Source organism: Adiantum capillus-veneris, chromosome 3, assembly GCF_014529385.1.
Source record: "Adiantum capillus-veneris isolate H3 chromosome 3, ASM1452938v2, whole genome shotgun sequence".
NCBI classification, from domain to species: Eukaryota; Viridiplantae; Streptophyta; class Polypodiopsida; order Polypodiales; family Pteridaceae; genus Adiantum; species Adiantum capillus-veneris.
This window is the reverse complement of record NC_140933.1, coordinates 76,990,273-77,011,039: the sequence shown is the minus strand read 5'-3', so window position 1 is coordinate 77,011,039 and position 20,767 is coordinate 76,990,273. Positions and strand designations below refer to the sequence as shown.

Genomic DNA, 20,767 nt, shown 5'->3' with positions numbered 1-20,767 from the left:
TGGACAGCATGGCCCGGCTTCAACATGAAGTCGAAAGACTTCGCAAGGAAAATGACGCTTTGAAGGAAAGACTCGCAGCCATCGAGTCTCGCCTCACCACAGTGGAGGACTCCAACAAGGGGAAGACGGAACAAAAGGAAATCGAGCTCAATACGAAGACGGAAGTCACCCTCACAGAGAAGGTCAAAACTCAAGTACAGGATGTCATTTTTCGCGAAGTCGAAGTTCGTGTGGCGTCTACGCTACGCGAACAACAACGACAAGATGCTATTGCTCTCAATGTCCGCATTGGCGGACTCCCGAGCGATTGGCAAGGAAAAGAGGACCCCAAGTTCCACAAGTCTTTCGATCGCATCCGAACAACAACCCCCATGATACAATGGGATCCAGCAACAATCACCACTCTCGCTCACGAGCATCGCACCAACCATGCAATTCTTACCTTCAAGACCAAAGCGGATCGAGTCAAGCTCCTTGAGCAATCGAAGCTTCTCAAGGACACAAAAATTTGGTTTGCCGAAGATCTCACACCCACCCAACTCAAACAAAAGAAGACCGAACTCCAAAAGATGCGAGAAGCGCGCACAGCAGGGAAATGGGCAGTTTACCGAGGAGGCAAAGCCATCATCCAAGAGTTTCGAACTCCCAAACCGGCCCCCTCCTCCTCACCTACCTCATCTTAGACTTTTGTTCATCCCACCTTATCTTTTTTCTCCCCACTCGATGGACTCTCAGTCCTTAACTGATCTGTATGAGACGAAATCCTTTGTACTGTTTTGTTCTGGTCCTATAGGTCATATATGACCTCCATGGACGATAATTCAATCTCTCTCTCTCTCTCTCTCTCTCTCTCTCTCTCTCTCTCTCAAACACACACACCACACAAAAGTTGTGGTCAACTTGGAGTGTTTTTATCTCTTGTATCAATTTATTTTTATCATATGCTCTCTCTCTCTCTCTCTCTCTCTCTCTCTCTCTCTCTCTCTCTCTCTCTCTCTCTCAGGAGAAGCCATAGCCAGAAAACCCTTGACGCCGCTGGCCTCCCTGGGACGAGGGGCAGCCCTGCGGGAGGTCACACACAGCTAGTTCTACCCCTGCTACCCTTCATCAAACCAACGTTGCCTCAGGCCAACTTGCCTCAGGCATGCTGTCAATTCTGTCTCGCGTGACCTCATGTGGCGCTGCCTCACCCACTGTCGCCGCTTCCGTCCAGCCCCCAGCCATCGCCCCTTCCTCGTGCTCATCCAGCCCAGCCATCTCCCCCCTACGCGCTCATCCCGTCCATCCCACAACCGCTGTCCACGGCCCCTGCAAAAAACATCGTTTCAAATTACCTGAACCGATTCTCATTACCCTAACCTAATATAAGCGACTCTTCCCACAAAGAAAAAAAATCAGTGCTTCGGCCACAAAGGGGAAAGAAAACCTGTGTACAATGCAACGAGGAGGCTCTCTCTCTTCAATCAAGCCGACACAGCTCTTCATGCCCACCCCATGGGTGGATCCGATGGACCGCCTCCACTCTCAAATTCGAGAGCTCAAGGACCAGAACGCAGAGCTCAAGGCGCGTCTTGCAGCCCTTGAGGCACGTTTCTCCTCCTTGGAGTCTCAAAAGCAAGATGATAGCGAGCACCGTCTCGCCAAAGCAAAGGAAGACGAAAACACCTTCACCGCAAGCATGGCCAAACTTGCCACCCAAGTCCGAGAAGTAACCGTTGCGGTCTCCTCGAAAGTAGAAGAGTGCATGCAAGAAAGTCACCGACGGGAAGGAATAGCACTATTTGTTTGTATCTGTGGCCTGCCCTCTACTTGGTGGGGGGAGAACGATGATTACACTTCAACCCTAGTGAAGCTCAACCAAGCCATCCACCCAACCGAGTTTGACCCCAACACAATTGAGAAGGTTCACCATGACAACCGCACCAACCAAGGCATTTTGGTCTTCAAAACTAAAGAGGCACGCATAACACTTCTACAACAAGCACGGATCCTCAAGGGCACCACAGTATGGATAAGCGAAGCCTTGACACATGCTCAACTTAAAGTCAAAAAACAAGAACTCCAAAAGGTTCGAGAGGCACGAGCAGCCGGAAAATGGGCTGCCTATCGAGGCGGCAAAGCCATTATCGAAGAATTCTGGGCTCCAAAAACCCCCAAGCCATCTTCCCCTTCTCCCTCCCTTAAGTGACATATGTCACAAATTTTGTTGTGTCCACATTAGCCATGCTTCTCCATGTACTCCTCTAGTAAGAGGTCCAACGATGTATGTTTTCTTGGTCCCATAGGTCATATTTGACCTCTGAGGAAGATAATCTCTCTCTCTCTCTCTCTCTCTCTCTCTCTCTCTCTCTCTCTCTCTCACACACACACACACACACACACACACACACACACACACACACACATTGTTCATGAACAAAATAATAACTCCTACTGCCTCATATTGATTGAAGACAATGAGCCAGGGAGTTAAAATACTATAACTTATCTACTAAGGTATTTTCTAAACCTCCCTTCACTTATGACCACTCAAAACACAACTTGGCACTATATCCTAGCCAGGAATATATCTCTGTATATATGGAGTTTCTTTGTTTTTACAAAAAAACAAGAAGATAGTCACTACCTGTTTACCAAAAAAGCTTCAATTTTTTTTCAAAAAAATGAGGAAAATTTCAAGTTTTTCCTTTCCAAGACAAACCCTACACTAGGCTATCGAAAATCTTTTTCTGTAATTCCTTCCTTAGCAAACCTCTTACCCCAGTAGTGTAGTTTCACAATGAGAACTCTGAGCTTTTTCTGTAATTCCTTTCTTAGCAAACCTCTTACCCCAGTAGTGTAGTTTCACAATGAGAACTCTAAGCTTGGGAGTAAATGTGTTTTCACCTGTTAAGGGAAATGTATTTTCTCTAGACATGCACTATTTTGTTTGTTCATAACCTGATACATTTTGGTGGGAACATGCCTAATTTTACAAGCTTTATTGAATTACCACAAAGGATTCTCTGAAGCACTGCAGGCCATTGCAAATTAATAAAACGATGAAGATTGGCGTGAGAAACCGCTTTCGTCACTCGCTCTCTCTCTCTCTCTCTCTCTCTCTCTCTCTCTCTCATGCACATAGACACACACACACACACACACACATACGAGTGCCCCGTTCTATCTATTTAAAGAGCTAGTGATTATGGTGTTTCCTGCTTACGCTTGGCAAGCTGCATATCTTTTACACACACACACAAGCATGTTTTAATACAATGTGCTCATACTTGCTTACTCAGCGAGAAAGAACGCGTCTCATCTGTTGTAACCATGCCTTTGATTAGCCAATTCTTTGCAACATTTTATGGCCTATTTCAACTATTACTTACTAGTTAGTTATTGCATCACTTGCAAAGCCACTACAAAGCCCATAGTTATCATACATAGGCTTGATACTACATACTCCGATCATACAAAGAAGAGCCACCTTCGCAAAACACAGAGCTTAGGCTTATGATAGAATCTCATGGTCCTACATTGAGGCAGTCTTGAAGGCTTTAGGATTCGGTCCCATTATGTATGCAATAGGCTGCACGCTTGGGGAAGGTAGTCACTCTGAGCTTCTCTTCAACAACAAGATAGTGGGAGGGTTTGAGGTCAAGCATTTGATCAAGCAAGGATGCCCACTAGCCCCACTGCTTTTTGCAATTGGATCTCACCCGCTGGTGTTTGCACTTGAGGATAGTGCGGGGAAAGGGGAAATTCAAGGTCTTGCACTTCTTGGAGGAAAACAACTGTTTGCAAAGCTCTTTGTGGATGATTCATTTCTCTTTCTTCAAGCCTAGACAGAAACGCTCAGAAGAGCCCTTAAGATTGTTCAGCTATTTGCCACTACCTCTGGCTCAATGTGTAGTAATGGGAAATCATCTCTCAGAAAGTGACTCCTTCAATCCCGCGGAATGGTCAAGAGAATTCATAGGCAAGGGCAGTGTGTTCAGTACCTAGGTGCGCCACTTGGGGTTGGCATTTTGGATAAACAGATATTTGACTGGCTGTTGACCAAAATAAACAGTAAAATGAGAAGATGGAAGTTTGTGCTCCTCCCCTTCCATAGCAGAGTCACGATGATTAATGCTTTTATGATACCATATATTTCTTTTGTTTTGCGCTGTTGAAACTGAGAAAATCTAACTGGAAAGAATTTTGGAAGCCTATCAAACAGTTTCTGTGGAAAAGCAACATGAAAGCCAAAACTCCTTACCAATGGGGGAAATGGGAATGGGTAGTGAGACCTAAGAATCAAGGCAAAATCGGGATTATTGACCCCATGGTGCATGTAGAAGCTTCGTGTGCCAAATTTGTTGTCTCTTTGACGGACCAAAAATAGTAATGGGCTATCATGGCCTAGGATATGATAAATGATGCAAAACTTGCCTCGAAAGGGGGACATATGGAAGAAGGCCATTGTGCCCGACAAGATTTTGGTACCTTTCTGGACATTCTTGAAGCTGGGCGGTTGCACAAAGGAATTAGCACGAAAGTGTAACAAAGCAACTTTAACCTTAAAATGGGGGGAGAAATTTAGATACTTCAAGGATTCATCTCGCAATTTGTATCCCTGGCTCTCCAAACTTGAAAGGGGCTCCCTAGATGCCTTTTGGAGGGAAGTTGCATGGCTGGTAAACAACAAAGAAATTTCTAATCTCTCTCATGTTTGGGATGACAAAAGATTTTGTTGGAAGGATGTGGAGATCGTGGTGGTGCATTATAATATGGGGTTATACGAAAGGCTTCTAATTAGTAGACTTTTGGAAGTGTTGACATCCTCATTCCACCTATCTATGGATTAGAAATTGATTGGAGAGCCAAGCATTGGCCAAAAGACAAACTGTTCTCGCTTCCCAAGACCCAGAGTACCGATAATCTCTTGGTATACAAAGTGGATTGATTTGCCCCTCTCAACGAAATCCGGAAGAAAAACTGGTCAAAAGAACGTTGGCAAAAGAGTGTCAACACCATCTGGGAAACTAAAGGGCGTGCATACATAAAGATATTCATCCGGAAAGTGCTTTGGGGTGCATTTCCTACTGGGATTAAGGTGTGCACTAGAGGGATCGGCTCTGACACCTGCTCTGGCTACAGGGCATCCTTTCACCCCTTGGATCTGTTTTGCAAGTGCCCTACTTCGCGGGGGGCTGGCTGCTAGGGTTTGCAAATGGGTAAGAAGGACTTGGAAGACCGTCTTCTTTACAAATGACCTTATCTTGGGAGGTCCTGGTTTCCAAAGCCAAGCCGTTTTAGAGTGCACACAAATTACCAAGTTCTGGTGCCTGAACTAGTCTAGAAGTCTAGCAACTCTTGATTTTTTGACAATAAACTGGATGTAGCTCATTTTGAGGATATTGTGCGTCAGATCACTGAGCTCTTACATGTTGTAGGAGTAAGAAGAGGGGCATTTGACAAGGAGGAATGGATTCATGCAGTGAGCTGCTTAGAACACTCAAGGGAGTAGGAGTATCACTAATCTGTTTCTGTGTACAAGTCCTTATTGGACCCTAGTCCCCTCGAGGCACATGTATTGCTTGAGGGAAATTGTATTCTTTTTCGAGGTAATATAATTTCTCTCAACTCACAATTGTGAGTATGACAAAAAAAAAACTTTACTTTGTGAAAGAAAAGCAGTTTTCCTCTTGCATAATCTTAGATTTTATATATTTATGCAGATAAGTTTGTCTCATCACAAAGAACATATAAATTAATTAGAATACTCCGATACTATTTTGTCATTTTTGTTGAGCTAACATGTAGGATAATAGAAAGTTTGCAAGTGAGTGCAATCAAGGCATGAAAATGCACATATCTACCATCCAACAAACTTGCTCAACATGGAAAACAACTATATATTGGCCTGCTATAACTTGAAATATCCTCAATAGACCCTAGATCCACCAAAAGCAAACATATAACAAGGCCTTACACAATGTTTCAAAGGCACCCTACAATCAATACATGTTGCAAGATGGAAGCCCACAATAGTGGGTAGTTATCTCCATCCAATTTGCCCTCAATTGATTGCATTGGATGCAAAAGATGCATGTAACAAAAGATGCAAAAGCAAACATATAACAAGGCCTTACACAATGTTTCAAAGGCACCCTACAATCAATACATGTTGCAAGATGGAAGCCCACAATAGTGGGTAGTTATCTCCATCCAATTTGCCCTCAATTGATTGCATTGGATGCAAAAGATCCCATCACTTATAAACATTTTTAATGAAAAGAAATTCTAGAATGCGTGTGTATCGTTTGATAAAATTGACATGGTACAAGCTACGATCCATCCATCCATAACATCTTCAAAATATTGAAGATCACATAGACATGTTTAGTGCTTTTTCTCAACAAAGAGGAATAAAGGCTCGGATTGTGAGCAAGTCAGACTTGTAATTGTTTGATTTGTTTAATATAACATTACTCAGTCGTGTGAGTTTTGCCAAAGAAAAAAAAACAAAGGTGAATGAATTACACTTATAGTGAAGAAAATAAAAGTAGAAGTTTGGGTGGAAGAGAAGAAATCATAAATTCAAATGAGATGATAAAATAATGCAAAAGTGAAATAGGGTAAATGCCTTGGTGAGCAGACATGTCCCTTATTAAGGACAAACATAAGAGAAAACGAGGCCCCATTCATAGGACAAAAATTGCCGAATGGTGGGTTGGTTTAGTGAGTTGTCCCTATTTGATTGACAAGGATGGTGATTCAACTCCCACTAGCACCTTTCTTATTTTCTTAGGGAATGTGTGTCTTCCTTTTGAAGCATAATTTTTTACACGGTAGTTTGTAAGAAGCTATTGCAATGCAACTGTACAACATCGAGTGCAAAAACACCTATCTCGCCAAAGAGGTATGGCATCAGCTAACATATGTGCCCTCAAACACCATCTTTGAAGAATCCTATCTCAAATTGGAGGCATTTTCATTTCGATGTTCTTAACTTGGGACATTTACCCTATGGAAATTTGGGGAGTTTTGAAAGTGACACTTTGTTGAAAACTTTTGACAATGACCATCCAACCAACCAATATCACCCACACCTACCATGGAAACTACTCGATATCTAGCCAAATTTGTAGTTTATGATTAGATATGGTTACTACCTACAAAATACACACAATTGGCCTAAGAAACTAGCAATATTGAGAAAGCTATACTTGCTACACTAAAATGTCTCCTATTGCTCAGCAATCAAAAAACTCAACCATCGTCATATACTATGTATGCTATATAGCGTATTAGGTCCTCCAAAACTCAAGGAATATTAGCTTTATGTTACACATGCCACTTACACAATCAAAATTGCATTTGGATATCAAGAAAGCCACCAAAAAAATCATAAAAGTGCTAATTTTGGCCCAAAAAAAAGGATTATGCAATTCTTGTAAGTTGGTCATAACTTTCAATTTAAACACTTTGTTCTCCCTAGAAGCATCAAAACTTGAAGTTTAGCAATCTAAACATGAAGTTTATGAAGACTTATCCTTTAGCAATCTAAACATGAAGTTTAGAGTGGTATAGCTGCAAAAATTTGAGAAAAAACAAAAAACAGGACCCGTTTTTTCACATAGTTTAGATTCAAAAATGTTGTGTAAGAATAAGGTTAATAGTGAGATTGATATTCCAAAAAAAAAGTCAAGTTTTTTTCAGCTCGTAAGGCAACTTTGTGGATATATAGCACGTAGAAATTCATTTTCATACTCTTCAAATAATTCAAGCAAATTGGTCACTTAATAAGACACAAAAGTGTCCAAGGACATAAAAGTGTTCTGTTACCATTCTAGTGTTAAACAAAATACTAAGCTAAAGGCAAAAATAAATAATCTAAATTTTTGTTAATGTTGTTGATAGGTGCTTTGTAGCATGCCCATACACTTGCGTACGGGGAAGGGGAAGAAGAAGAGAGGAGAGACATTGAGGGAAGCAACACTATGTGTAGAAAGTGTGTGTAGGTCTCTACTAAAGTGTACAAGACTTGGTGCTTAGGGTGTCACGCGGGCGGCCATAGATATTTACCCCAACAATCTCTCACTTAACAATGTAGTTGTAAGTGGCTATGACTAAAGCTAGTATATACAACCGTGAAGCGTGACAACTTCACCCTTGTACAATTGTGTTCACCCTACATCCATTAACTCAATGCATTGTGCAAACCACTTTTGAGCCATCAGGCTCTTTGTAAGAGCATTTGTTGGGTTGTTATTAGTGTGGACCTTGACAAGCTCAAATCACTTATCCGTCAATGCATCGAATGAGATGATACCTTACCTCAATGTGTTTCAACTTGGAGCGAAACACGGGATTTCTTGCCAAAGCAATGGCACTCTGACTATCACCATGGAAAACTGGAATCTGCTAACTATTTAAATCTCCCACTGAATGCACCAACCATACAGGTTCCTTGTTAGCATCTGACGTTGCAATGTACTCAGCCTCTATAGTGGAAGAAGATGTACACTTTTGGAGAGATAATCTTTAAGAAATGGCTCCTCGTGCAAATAAGAAAATATAGCCAAACGTAGATCTCCTACTATCTTTGCAATCCGCATAATCTGCATCTCTGTAACCAATGATATATGCCTCACTATTGTCAACATGTAAATACTTGCTCGTTGTACCCTTCAAGTACTTGAGAATGTGTTTCCATAGCTATGTGCTAGTATTAGCCATGTGTGGACTAACCACTATTGCCAACATGTAAATACTTGCTCGTTGTACCCTTCAAGTATTTGAGAATGTGTTTCACCACTATCCATAGCTATGTGCTATTATAGCCATGTGCGGACTAACCACTCCCACTACAAATGCAATGTCTAGCCTTGTGCTACCATAACACGCATAAGACTGCCTACAACTAAAGAATATGGCACACTTTCCATTCTTGCTCTCTTAGCACTTCACTTGGGAGAATCTTCCTTGCTTAGTTTCAAATATGACGGTAGTGGGGTACTCACTACATTACCTCCCGGAAAATTAAAATGTTTGAAGACCTTGTGGATATAAGATTCTTGAGACAACTCAAGAATTTCATTTTTCCTATGTCTGTTGATACGCATTCCAAGAAAATGATTTGCTTTGCCCTAATTTCTCATAGAAAAGTTTTTGTTCAACATTTGCTTCAATTTGGCAATCTCCTTAATGGAGTTTCCTGTAATAAGCGTGTCATCTACACATAATGAAAATGACCAAAGAACCATCATTGAATTTTTTTGTAGACAAGTAGTGATCCTCTTGACTCCCTCTAAATCTGTGGGACCGCATAAAAGAATCAAACTTTTGATACGACTACCTTGAACCCTACTTTAAGCCATGAAGCACTTAAACCTTCAGGTTGCGCATTGTAGTTATCTTGACCATGGCGAGAATGTTTTGTCAAAATCAACCCCCTTCTATTGCTTAAATCCCTTAGCAACCAATCTAATCTTGTACTTAGACTTGGAATCATAAGATACAAACTTCTTCTTGTAAACTCATATGCAAAGTAAAACCTCCTTTCCTTTTGGAAATTCAACGAAGTACCGTGTCTTATTGTTGAAAATTGAGTTATACTCAAATTGCATGGTTTGCTCCCACTTGACTTTGTCATCCATTTGCATGGCTTCCTTGTAAAACAAGTTGGCTCATCGCAGTTTGTCAGCATGGATAGTTCAACGCTAGTTGAAATCACTCAGGTGGATGTGAGGATCTACTAGATTGTTTCAAAATTTGACTATTGCTCTTTGCCTTGTCAATTGGAGTGTTGCTAGTGGAAGGTGACATAGTCTTTTGAGTTTTCACAAACTATGAGGAAATGCCATAACTCCTCGAATGTACCTTTTCTGTACTCAACCTCTTTGATAGGTTTCTTGTGAATCTTCAACTTGTTGAAGCATGTGTACTACAAATTACTCTGCAAGATTCTAGGTGCCAGAGACAATAGGCCATCTCTCCATCTACACCATAACCAAAGAAAATACACTTTTATGAATTTGGGTTTACTTTTTTTGAAGCTTTTGGGCACATATGCATAAACACACAACATGATCATAATGTGACTTCTTTTTAGACCATAGCTCCTCTAAAATCTGGTAATTCAATGGCATACTAAGTGACCAATAAATGATATGTATTGATGTCAATACTACCTCTGCCCAAAAACCTTGAGTCAAATCCACAATAAAAAGCATGGTCATGACTCGCTCCAGAATCGTTCAACTCATTCTTTCAGCAACTCCATTCTAATTAGGTGTGTAAGGTGAAGTAAGTTGCCTCTTAATACCTCTCTTTCTATAAAAATTCTTGAATACCTCGGAATTTTTGGAAAGTAGAGAAGACTTGATCAAAATGATGTAAAGGGTAAACCCACACCTTTCTAGTGGAATCATCTATGAAAGTCACAAATGGCTAGCTCCCCCTATAGACTTGGTTGGCATAGGACCACAAATGCTACTATGAACAAGCTCTAATGGCTGCAAATGCTTCCTAGTCAATGTTGATGAGGTGTTCCTAGTTTGTTTATCATATATGCAATGTCCACACATAGAAAAATAAAAATAAGTTAACACACACAAGTACCCAAAACAAACTAGTCTTTTTATTTCCTTTTGACTGATATGGCCTAGCCGACTATGCCACAACTCAGTAGATAGTAGCTCAGGTACGGATACAATCCTCTTTTACACATGAAGCACACATAAAGTAAAGTGTTCCTTTTGACTGATATGGCCTAGCTGACTATGCCACAACTCAGTAGATAGTAGCTCGGGTACGGATACAATCCTCTTTTACACATGAAACACACATAAAGTAAAGTGTTCATGCTTTTGACCTCTAAAAATCACAAGATATTTCTTCTTGATTGACCATGAACCATTCCCAAAAATAGTCATGTAACCCAAGTCGTCAAGCTGATCGGCAAATATCCAACTCTTTGACAACTTGGGAACATGTCTGACATTCTTGAGTATGAATTCCATGCCATTATGCATAAATATCTTAATTTCTCTAACACAATGTATCTCAAGACCATATGCATCACCGAGCTTTACTTTACCACTAGTAGAGAACCATTCCCTATGAGGTGTCATATAGAAATTGGCTTGAGAATCTATGAGCCAATTTTGATCAAAGCTAGCATCTTGTGTAATAAGAGAATCTACACTAAAATTTGTGTAAAGACTAGAAAATTTGAGGACATTTGGAGCTTCAGCACATCTACCATCTTAAGAGACTCTAGCCTTTATCTTATTTTTGCCCTTGCCGCCATCATTGTTAGACTTCTTATTGTTTTCTTGTATCTTTGCTATGCAAAACAATCTTTTTTTAAATGTATTTTCTTGTGGTAATGATAGCATTCAACATTGCGAATAACCTTTAGATTTTCTACAAGAATCCCGTGATTCTTACTTTTGGTACGATTATGAGTTTGACCTTTGCCATTGGCAATGTATGCCTCACCTTTCTTTGTAGGCTCCATAGATTTTATGTGTATCTCTTCACTGAGTAGATTGGAAACTACAACATTATAAGCCAATTTGCACTCAGGCGTAGAGTTGCTAATCATTATGCAAAATATGTCCCATAAAGAGGGTAGAGAGTAGAACAAGAAGATAGATTGTCTTTGTTGTTAATTAAAATTGAGTCCGTGTAACTTCAATTGACAAAAAAATCCATTGAACGCATTCAAATGCTTAGAAATTGTGTCACCTTTTTTAATGCAAACCTTTATGAGCTTTTTCATCTAGTACACTTTGTTGCTTGCGATTTTTCTCTCATATGTATTGCATAGCTTGTCCCATAAGGCTTTAATAGTAGCTTCACCCACTATGGTGAAATACATAGACTCTGTAAGGTGTAGACATACACTGGACTTGGCTTTGGTATCAAGCATCTTCCTTTGTGCATCTGTATAGCCATCACCTTCTTGGTGCTCAATGATTGGCTCCAATTGACCCTTTTGAATTAACACATCTTGGATTTTCTCTTTCCACATAGATAAATTCGCACCATTGAACTTTCAAATATTGTAAATGTCATTCTCAAAAGAAGATGTGGTATCTGTCAAGCCAAAATGGTGCTCAAAGTGTTAAAATATGCATAGACTCACGGGGAAATAAATGAGACAATCTCCTTTGTATGGGGAGCTAAAACACAACCCAAATGATGTTTAAAAGCCGTAAAATAAACGCAATAGAGTAAAAATGAGCATAGACTATCATCACTCAGACAAACGACTGCCATACGCGGCGTTAAGCAAAATATCCTATGACCTATGGAGAGGATGCCGTAATGGAGAAATCTAGCAACCTATATCACTGAAGATATCTCAATATTTGGGAATAAGCAGACTCAAAATAACCTCACATAGGGCCCTCCAAAGGATAAGCAGTAGACACAAAATACTAGCCACATTCTCAGAAAGGTCTCTTCTAGATTGAGTATCAAAAACGACCTGGAAACTGTCAAAAAATGCATAAGAATGGCTCCACATGATATACAGTAAGAAATGTCTGCAACTCAAAATTCACAAGTGCACATACATGCGCCAGATGAGATGCAAGCAATAAATGGTAATCCATGTGGAGATACGGCCACAAACAACACTAGTAAGTGTCTGCCACTCATGTATCATGCATACTCCTATTGAAAATACGTAAACTATGTTAAAGCTCTCTCTGTAGACTTGTATCCAACAAAATCTATAAACCTTTGTCTCTAGTAAGCCAACTAAGTTGTATGTGTGTAAATCACACACTCAAAATCTCAAAAAATAATGCATGTGCGGGCTATGTGCCCCCCTATCAACATGCAAGCCCGTGAAAAACTTGTATGTCATTGTAGACCCAAAGCCAATCTCGTGCCTCGAACGCCTGGATAGAGGTGCCATCTTAGAAGAGAAAACGCTCAACGAAATCGTAAGTCTAGGAGTTGCCAAAAAAAACATTGATGCTTGAAGCCAAAAATCAAAGTCGATGGCCCACAAGGAGAGCCGATGCCGATCCAAAATGTCAATGGTCAGAGTATCAATGTATGTGCGTATGCAAGCACACTAGATGATGTCAAAAAAAGAGCGATATAAGGATATAAGTTGATGCCAAAACCAATCACTAGTGTTGTTTACTCCTTGCTTCCAAACAATCCCACGCTATGCTCACAAAAGGCCTTAGAGGTGAGTCCCACTATGCATTAGGGGCATTAGTAATGTTTAATAAAATTTTCAATGTTGTAGTCACACAATAATATTATGATATTAGGAATATGAAAGGGACAACCTCTTAGAAAATAGTAATGATACTAAGAGTTGAGTTGTGCCAGCATCAGTGGGGTTAGTGGGTGCAAAACTCACATTTGGGTCTCACCATAGAAGGAAACGTACTTTTGTGGAAGAGAGAATAATCAGCAAAGAACGTGTAAGTTATTTAATTGGTTATAAAGTAGCTACAAACAAGGAGAAGAGAATGGTGGTCGTTATATTAGCTTATGACCTAGCTTTTTCAAAGTGCTAGCGAGGGTATTATTCTCATTCTATTTTGATGCTTGCCTTTTAGAACTTTCTTTATAAAAAGGAAAACCCCCCCCCCCCCCCCCCCAACCCAACCCCCATTGTTCTTAGGTGCGACTTGGCCCTAATATTTACATATTTCTTTGTATTAAGGAGATTAGTACAGTCGGTCACTTTCGGTGGCCTCTCTCTCTCCCCCTCTCTCCCTCTTTATCGTGTGCAAAGAGGCTTGTTTTTGTTTTGGATTTTAGCTTTCAAGTCGTAAATTGTGATACGTGTAAAAGGTTCTCCCTTTCGCCATATTATGTTAGTAGATACTACCATGATGAACCAATGAGAATTTGGAACTCAAAGCTCTCCACGACTCCAGGTTGCTTCGTTTCCTAATTGATGCTTAGTTTCCTATTTGAAGAAAAAGTGAAAGCCCACCTTCTCCTTTTCTTTTATTTAGACAAAGAGTTGTTGTCACAAAAGTCTAGTGGGACTAGAGATAGAAAACACACTAACCCTTAATTTCACTAAAATCTTAGAACTGAGTCACACTAGGAGCAAGCAGGGTTTATTATGGGTAAGCTCAGTTTGAGGTCGCACTCTGAAGGTCCTCCAATTTCATCGTAAAACCATGAGAAAAGCTTGACGGGTGCCACTGTTTCCATTGCTTGCCTTTTCCTAGGAGTAAGGAGAAGAGCCGCTCTCCATGAAAATAGCTTAATACCTACGGTTTTCACAAAGGCTAGCAGGGTTAGGATTTTCCTTCGATCTTCATGGCTGGACTTTCGGCCTTTCTCTGTTTAGACAAAGCAATCTTCCCACTCCTCCCATTGCTCCCGGGTGCAACCCTGCTCTTAAGAACATAGGGGGACTTGGCTCTTAGCACGTGTTTTTAGATCTGAACTATTATATGATGCTCCTCCTATTTCTATGTGGTAAGCTTTGCTTGCCCGATGCCAATTTTCCTGCTTACTGAAAACGCTACCCTGCTTGCTAAAAATGATGCACTGCCAATTGCAAGCTTTGCAGCTTGATTTAAAAGACCCATTTGCAAAATTTAGCGCTGTAAAATCACCATGAGATGCCAAACATTTTGAAGCTTTCAAAAAACCTTTTTTGTAAGCTACATGTCCCAAAGGTTTGCAATGGTGCCCCTTGTCGATTTCTATACATCTGATGAAAGTCTTCATTTCTCAACAAATGGTGCAGTAGTTGCACAGAGAGGAGGGGTGTCGGGAAGTTGGGGCATAGGGTTGGGTGACTTGGGTTTTTAATGTACATTGTCTACATGACCTTTTGTTCGTAATGAAGTATATTGTCATGTGAGCCATCAATGCCTCTTATGCACTTTAGAGAGTTGGTCAATTGTGTTTACTAGTGTCTTTGTATCCAAGAGCAAGAAGATTTCTTAGTCTATCATTTCAGCTCTTGTAATACTTAGTCTTATTATTAAATTTGTGGATGAGAGATGTATCATAATCTCAATTGTTCAAGTGATACAATCGTAGTTTTTGGAGCTTTGTTTTGTGTGCTTTACAAGCTCAATGCAAACGATACATGTGTGGAAGATTCATCATGCATAGTTCCCTATTCAAAGGTTGTTGCAAATCTAGACCTTTGTCACACACCTTTTTGGTCAACAAAATTTGGAAAGTTTACTACATTTGTAAAAATTTAAGATGCTTTACTTCTGAGACACCATCTAGACAGGTATGGGAATGTTTTATTTTGGGCAAAATACAACACTCTCTTCAAAGGATGCTTCTATGCGGGCTACTTGGAAATTGTAGCTTACTTGCAATGACGTTTGTGGTCCAATACGACTCTCACTCACTGATAGTTACATATGGCATGAATGCATACAAAGCTATTCATGTCACCCATTTGGATTTGTACCTCCTCCCCACTTGTTATACAATATTAAGGAAACAGAGAAAGTAAAGGGTACTGAAATTCTACAAAATCACCTGCTTGAGGTTAGGGCTAAAACGTGTTCATGAGATTCAATAAATTGTTGTTTATGGCTAAAATTGTAGATTCTTTTGAGGATGTACTTAATGTATAAAAATTTTATTGTAGCAATGGATAAACAACAATGCATAGTCTATAATACCCCTCAACAAAATGGTGTTTCTAAGAGGAATAATAGGTCACTTATGAAGGTGGTATGACGTATGGTAAAAAACATGCATTTTTGTTAAATGGTGTGTGTGTGTGTGTGTGTGTGTGTGTGTGTTGTGCGGGTACTTAACATGTGTCCAACTAAAGCCCTGTAGTCTATCACTCTGTATGAAACTTGGTATAGCAAGAAGCCTTCTATTGATCACTTTCATATCTTTGGTTCTATGGCCTATGCTATAGTACCTACTCGACAATACAATAGCTAGAAGATAAGGCTATCAATTGTGTTTTTCGTTGATTCATAGTGCTAAGAGCAATGGTAACAGATTGTATCACCCGACAAACCAAAGAGGTCTTTGGTTGGTCAAGATGTAGTGTTTATGAAAAACGTTGTGTGCACCCATTATTGTCATTCACTAGAGTACATCTTGATAAACACGTGTATTAGTGCTTCAAACATGTTCTAGCCATATAATTTTGCATAAACATTCTGCTAGAGTTTCAATGGATGATCGAGAATCTTTCACCTCTCGACTAGGTAAATTGAGGGTTGTGCAAGATAGTCCTTAATTTTCTCCTTCATTTGTGTAGGTCGGGTCTTCCAAGTTTTTGAAGAGCTTCAGTGTACAAGGATTTCAAGGAGTCAAAATTTAGGTGATTCCCTCATAATTTGGCATTCATTTGCATGTGATGACCACTAGTGGCCATTGAGGGTTGGTTTTTTTAATCTCAATAGGGTATGGTATGAACACATTTTTATGATTCTTGTTTGATGGTGGTTTGAAGTATTAAAACATAGAGATGGTTGTGGAAATAGATAATTTTTCTTTATTGGCAAGGCTTGATAACAATGTTGTCTTTTAACGACTTATTGTGCTTACTCTTTGAAATTGTTGTTTAAATGGTTTCTATGGCTTCTCATTCTACGGTATGTAAATTTTTTCTCAAAACAGTGAGGGGCTAGTGGCCCATGTTAGTCTTTCCACAAATTCCACTAATATAGAATTGCTCTGCCAATGGAGCTTAAGATTTGTCCATATCAACTTCACATCATTTCACGAAAGCAATCATGTTCTTGGCATGCCTTAGTCTAAAGTCTATAGCTTGCAAAGTGGATGTCGGGCCAAGGGCTAGAGGACAGGACCCGACTTAGGGGAGTCAAGGACTTAAGCCAAGGGTCGGACTGAAGGTGTGGATAGGGAATCCGTTTAGGGCAAAGGGCCATGGGCTCTCCTATAAAAGGATGGCTGGGAGGTCCAGGGTTCAGTCTCCCCTCGACCTTTCACTGGTATCAGAGCTCAAGGGGGAGAGCTATGGAGGAAGGGAACCTTGCGTGGCTTCTTGCTCTCTTGTCTCTTGTCTCTTACTCTCTCTCTCTCCCTCTTGGAGGGCGTGGTCATCAAGATTGGGGCTTTTGCATGCCTCGCATGGGGGAGAAGGAGCAGCCGCAGGAAGACTGCGCGGACATGGTCGCTTAGCAGACGAGGTCAAAGGCCGACGGTTGAGAGCCGTGTGCAAGCACCCCTAGGAGGGGAAAGCGAGGCGAGGTCGGTCACCTCCAAAGCTCTCGCAGAGCGGCTCTACGGGTTCGTAGAAGGCGGGGAAGTCTTTTACATCACGGGTCCGCAGGTCATCGACCATTGCATGATGCAACAACCATGGACTAAGCATGCGGCTTCTTCCTCGGCAGTTGCTCGCTCGCTGCCATCGCTTTTTTTTCCTTCGTTTTCCACTTGGGGGGGGGCGCCCATAGTCAAATGGTGGCTATTCTTCAAGGATTTTGATGGGCATTCACACCCCCATTCAAAAAGCTCCAGGACAAGCGGCACAGCAAGCTTCGAACGTTGCACCTCGATGATGAGACACCATAGCCACCGCCAAGGGCGCCAAGGGTTGCAGAAATTTTTCTCAGCTGCATAATTTTTCTGTTTTCAAGTCTTTTTCCGGTTCTCATGCACGAACGTGCCATCGAGGATAGTCGGCATCGATAAGGCAACCAAGGATTGAGCCTACTGCGGAGAAGTCGGTTCAAGCACCATGGCGGCTCGATTACACGATTCATGCAAGGCAGGCTCGGAAAGATTAAAAGCATCCGGCCCAGTCGAACCCTCAGTATGAATTAAAATTTTCCAAGGTAAAGCCAAGGGAGAAGTGCATCAATAGAGACCATGGGCACAACATTTTCGGCTAGGATGCGGCATGCTAGACATGCGACAAATTGCAGCAACATGTTTGTAATTTGCAGACTTTCATGCATATGATGCATGTAGCAGTTACCAATTCGACGACTGCTTCATCTCTGATGGAGATGGCAATGTAGACATTTTCGATGGCCAGTAAGTACAATGAACTTGAAATCGATGTTTCTCATTCATTGTCATTTTGCAGAATGTTTTTTGCAACACGAGCTTCGAGACCATTACTTATAGTGGAGGGGAGCAGTACATGCATGTACATGCAAGGCCTATGCCTTGAACAATAACTCTGTGACTGTATGGTCAAAGTACTCGGCAAAGCTGATCATTAACTACCATTCCAAGAAGCTATCAAACACGTTGCTCGGGCTTGACCTCTACGCCAGTTGTCTTTCATTAAAGCAATCAGACAACGACAAGATCCGATGAGTTTTTTTTCGAGACATCAGGGGAGCAAGGCTCTGTCTATGTACTCAACTCAAGCGGGTTTTTACATCCCATGCGGGTGTATATGATACATATGCTAACTCACGCGAGCAGTACATTTGGCTATGCACCGGAATCTAGCAAACTACAAGAAACCTACCCATAAGTGGGCGACAAGGTTAGTCAATTTCAAGTTACGTTTGTTTTTTAACTATGTTTTACTTTTCATTTTGGAAAAAATCTCTGTGCTGTGCAAAGCAAAGTGCTTGGGCATACTCCCTAAGAAGCCACTATACAAAGCAACGTATTGCACGGCTTCTCTTATGTGCCGCGGTATTATCGATGGACTTCCAATCATTAATAATGGCACACATCTTTGGCACTATATGGATATAAGCTCATAGTTTACGCAACGGCGCACTGTGATGTATCCATGGCAGTGTCATCGTACAAGGCACGTATACCAAGGGCTCACATGGTTGAGACGGTCATTGAAGCCACGGGCTTCCTATTCTATTTTTTGCTATGTATGCACGGCGTACTAGTTTGTTGGACGTATGACACTCCATCATTGTATCTGCTTCCACTATAACACTACATACTCTATCAAGGACAAGGTAAGTAATTGATATCTTAAAACATTTTTTATGTTATTCATAGGTAAAGTGCCGCATTTCAAGTTACCTTGAACCTGTCACTGTCACATACAAGGATAGTGGGTCCACATGTGACTTATGGTACCTCTCTCTACGAGGGCACGGTACACGTACACAATTGTACGCTTATAGGATAAGCTACGACACAAACATGGTCTGTATGGGATCATATGCAAGGGGCATACAAACACATTCGAATAAGAGGTTTTCCTCAGCCAAGCATTCTCTCTCTCTCTCTCTCTCTCTCTCTCTCTCTCTCTCTCTACCCAACTTCTTTGTGGGAAAGATGAAACTAGGAATGATTTTATTGAAATCTTTCTATGTCAATATAGCCAATAGGATCCTACGAACCATCTATTATAAGAGCCATCTATTTTTAGTCCATCAGTGATTGATTTCAAGATCGAACACTTCTATCGAGTTGAGTACCCATCAATTATAATGGACAAGCAAGGGTTTTTCCATTAGTGGTTTTTTGGGCTTTATTTTAGCACTCCACACTTTAAGTGTGCAAGTCAAGTTGAGTTTTTCAACGTCTTAAACTCGTAAGGGCTTATCTCTACCACGGTGTATGGATGAAGTCAGCATTTCACACCACACGACTGTTCACAACAACCCCAGATTATGGATTTTTGGGTGTGAAAAAGATCTAGTTGTCAATACGACTCCAACTTTAGTGGAGCTCCTATTAGCACTAAGAGTGCCTATATGAGTACAGTTTGGGGTACGACCCAACTCGTAATTACTAAATCACTTAGTAAGGGTTGATGGTCCATTCTTGGAACCTTAACACTTGCATTTTCAAGGCAAGAAGTCCACGAACTGCCACGAGGTAGTGGACATCTTTCAACTCCAAAAGTAATGAAATGCCACAGGCAAACCCAATGGGGGTCATGGACAAAGGCCAAGGGCCGGCTACTCGTTGAGAAGTTTTCATGCAATGTTTAACCAAGGGGTTTGATAATGTTGCTTTAACAAAGGGGTCTGGATTGCAAAGGCAACACCCAAGGCTACATCTGCACTACTACTTACATTCCACTAATTTTCACCTAGTATTCCTAGGCCTTTCCAAAGGCGGGAAATTTCTCGCCTTTGCAGGAGGGAAATTTGGCCAGATGCCTTTGATTACGCATCGGTGAACACTATGTTCACTCTCCAAAGAGATGACACGGTCATGTAAGAGCCAAGAATTTTGGGCCGTTGTGTCCAACATACAATTTTTGCATTATGCAATTATAGACCCACTTGTAGGGTTTATTTGGCACATGTTGTCACATGGGATGCAACATGGTTTGGGAACTCAAGGAGTTTGGGTTAGCAAGTGTGGAGCATCGATAATGAGGGTCTCTCTCACGCACGTCGCATGCATGTTTTACAGTTACCTCCACACCCAAGTACATCTCGTACTTGAAGGACTTTTTTCTAAGACATCCTTACCTGAGACATATTCCACATGTGGAGAATATGAGTCTCTGGGACAGACACTGGTGCCGCTACTTCAATTATGTGTCGCGACAATGTTCCTAGGTGCTGGTCATATTTATTTTCTATACCATTTTCAGCATGGTGTATTAGGAGCAATTTCAATGGCCAGAAATTGTCGGATACTTAGAATGACTTGTTAAGGTACAAGTGCTGCTAAACAACAGTACAAATGGTTGTTTATACATATAGCAAAGGATGATTTGGAGCGGCATACATATTCATCACATCAGTTGATTATGAAGCATTTTGCACTCTATGTGTCATAATAATCAATATCTAATTCTCCTAAATGATTTTCTCATGTTAAACTAATCATTTAATATGGGGAAGTGCTAGGGGAGAAAAAGCTAGAATATTGGTTAAGCTAGCAAACC

General features: G+C 40.9%; 1 pseudogene; it reads left to right on the top strand.

Moving 5' to 3' along the window:
• The first annotated feature begins 1,435 nt into the window (after window positions 1-1,435).
• LOC147461142 (uncharacterized) lies at window positions 1,436-3,827 on the top strand (annotated as a pseudogene).
• Window positions 3,828-20,767: the final 16,940 nt, after the last annotated feature.